Source organism: Myotis lucifugus, unplaced genomic scaffold (genome assembly GCF_000147115.1).
Source record: "Myotis lucifugus unplaced genomic scaffold, Myoluc2.0 scaffold_872, whole genome shotgun sequence".
NCBI classification, from domain to species: Eukaryota; Metazoa; Chordata; class Mammalia; order Chiroptera; family Vespertilionidae; genus Myotis; species Myotis lucifugus.
In genome coordinates this window covers 94685-97883 of record NW_005871920.1, presented here as the reverse complement: position 1 = coordinate 97883, position 3199 = coordinate 94685, and the positions used below count along the sequence as shown (strand labels likewise).

The following is a 3199-nucleotide window of genomic DNA, read 5'->3' as shown; positions in this document are numbered from 1 at the left end:
TCATAATGGCAGAAGAAGAAATTAATGAAGACTATCAAGCAGAAATCCTTGAGTATTTATCAGCATTTGAGAATTCCATTGGTGCTGTAGATGACATGCTGAAGACCATGATGTCTGTTTCTAGAAATGAGTTGTTGCAGAAGTTGGACCCACTTGAACAAGCAAAAGTGGATTTAGTTTCTGTTTACACATTAAATTCAATGTTTTGGGTTTATTTGGCAACTCAGGGAGTTAATCCTAAGGAACATCCAGTAAAGCAGGAATTAGAAAGAATCAGAGTGTACATGAACAAAGTCAAGGAAATAACTGACAAAAAGAAGGCTGTCAAGTTGGACAAAGGTGCAGCTTCAAGATTCGTGAAAAATGCCCTCTGGGAACCAAAACCTAAAAATGAATCCAAAGTTGCCAGTAAAGGAAAAAGTAAAAAATAACCTTTTGGTTTTGATGTACACATGTTCAAAAAGTACATCATTTTTATTGTTTAACACAAAACAGATGGTGATTATGTGACAATGCACGGTTTAAATGTATTCCTTATTGAATTCATATATAAAATTTACATTTAAATTTGTAATGCTAAATACATTTCCCCCCAGAAAGATGAAGTTACCTTTATTGATTTTCCTATAGTGTACTGTGAGGTTTTTAACATTGTGGTATGTTTTATATTTATAGTTTACCATCTCTCTTGACAGGACTCTTGTTTCCTTATATAGGTCAACCTTTCAAGTACTATTTTATAAGCAACTATGAACTTTAAGTTAAATGTTCTCTGTAAACATTTGTCTATTTTAAATGAATAATGACTTTATGAATAAATAAATAAATAAATAAATAAATAAAGTAAATGCCTAAGGAAACTAGCAGTGTAATTCAATGACAATGTTTGATCACATTTTGGAATCTCTCCTACTATAAGATTAAGGACCAGAATCACCTTTTTTTTTTTTTTCTTTTTCTTTTTTCTCTCCCAAACCACCTTTTTATGATTCTTGCCTAACACCTGATGGGAGGGAGGAGGAAAGTTGGGAGACAGTTTATAAAAACACAGGTTTGGCCCTGGTCGAGTAGCTCAACTGGACAGAGCATCGTCCAGATATGCCAAGGTTTGGGTTCAATCTCTGGTCAGCACACATACAAGAATAAACCAAGCCCTAGCCGATTTGGCTCAGTGGGTAGAGCATCGGCCTGCAGACTGAAGGTTCCCAGGTTTGATTCCTATCCAAAGGCACATGCCCGGGTTTAGGGCTTGATCCCTAGTGTGGGGCATGCAGGAGGCAGCTGATCAACGATTCTATCTCATCACCTGTGTTTCTATCTTTCTCTCCCTTCCTCTATGAAATCAATAAAAATATTTTTTTTAAAAAAGAATCAACCAGCCCTAACTGGTTTGGCTCAGTGGATAGAGCGTCGGCTTGCGGACTGAAAGGTCCCGGGTTCGATTCCGGTCAAGGGCATGTACCTTGGTTGCGGGCACATCCCCAGTAGGAGGTGTGCGGGAGGCAGCTGATCAATGTTTCTCTCTCATCGATGTTTCTAGCTCTCTATCTCTCTCCCTTCCTCTCTGTAAAAACTCAATAAAATATATTTTTTTAAAAATCAATATAATATATATTTTTTTAAAAGAATCAACCAATGAATGCATAAATAAGTGGAAAAACAAATCAACGTTTCTTTTTCCCTTCCTCTCTCTCTAAAATCAATCGGTTAAAAAAAAATTTAAAAAAAGAAACAGGTGTTTTTGTTTGTTTATTGATCTTAGAAAAAGTGAGGGGCAGAGGAAAAAACATGGATTAGGGATGGAACCCGAAACCCTGCCCTAACTGGGAATCAAACCCACCACCTTCTGGTGTATAGGGTATAACTCCAACCTCTGAGCCACACTGGACCAGGGTGGTTTGTTGTTTTTTTCTTTCATAATATCATGTCTACCATCAACCTCAAATTTTTCCCTTTTTCACCAAAGTTGTAAACTCACCTGAGGGCCCACCTCACTTCTAGGTTTACTCTAACCAATTTATTAAAATAACCCCATAGAAAGTAATTATTTCCCACTATAAGAGATACCTAATAGATAGATTATAATAAATTAGGTGTGTCGAATTCCAGTGTACATGTTTAAATACCAATAGATGTGGAGAAAGAGGTATTCCCATACAGTGTTATAAATTGGTAAAATCATCCTGGCTATGAGTTGAACTATATATAAATTTTTAGTAAGCTTAGCTTTTGACCCATCACTTCTAGGAATACACAGTGCAGAGAGATTCAGTCAACTGCTCATCCAGCTCTACATCCACAGCTCCCACCAATTCTCTCCATTCTATCAAATAGGAAAACAGTGGTTATGTATGATATGGTCCTGTTTTGTCTTCTGTAAATGCAGATTAATGGCTTTGGAAGACTCATTGCCTCCAGGTAAACAACCAAATGCTTCATTAACTCAGCTTATTTTATTCAATTAAAACTTTTTTTAAAAGAGAAAATATGCACAAAAACAAAGAAGAAAGAAAACCCGGAAGAATTACTCTACATCACAAATGTCTTCCTCTCCAACACTAATAATAGAAACATCTACCATTTTTAGAACATTAGTCCCAAAATAGAAACATCTACCATTAGTCCCAAAAAGCATGCTGGAGGCAGCTGATTGATGTACTTTCACATGGATGTTTCTCTTTCTCTCCCTTGCTCTCTCTCTAAAAATCAATAAAAATTTTTTTTTAAATAAAAGAGTTGTTGAGCCCTAGCAGGGTTGGCTCAGTGTATAGAATATCGGCCTGAGAACTGAAGGGTCGCAGGTTCAATTCCAGCCAAGGGCACATGCCCAGGTTGCAAGCTTGATCCCCAGTAGGGGGCGTGCAAGAGGCAGCCGATCAATGATTCTCTCTCATCATTGATGTTTCTGTCTTTCCTTCTCCCTTCCTCTCTGAAATCAATAAAAATATTTTTTAAAAAAAGAGTTGTTGGGAAGGGGCAAGATAATCAGATAATGTCAAAGTATCATCCTACGAAGTAATTACAAATTTCAAAGTGAAAACTGAACCTCAGACTTGGAAGAAATAAAGTGTTCATCACTGTAATAAAGTCATAACATATATGTAAAAAGCCAGCAACCACAACAACCGGAACGACCGACCACTAGTCACTATGATGCCCACTGTAGCCAATGAACCGGCCTGATCAGGGGTTGGGGCCT

The 3199-nt window shown here is 37.1% G+C and overlaps 1 pseudogene; it reads left to right on the top strand.

Moving 5' to 3' along the window:
- LOC102424379 lies at positions 1–635 on the top strand (annotated as a pseudogene).
- Positions 636–3199: the final 2564 nt, after the last annotated feature.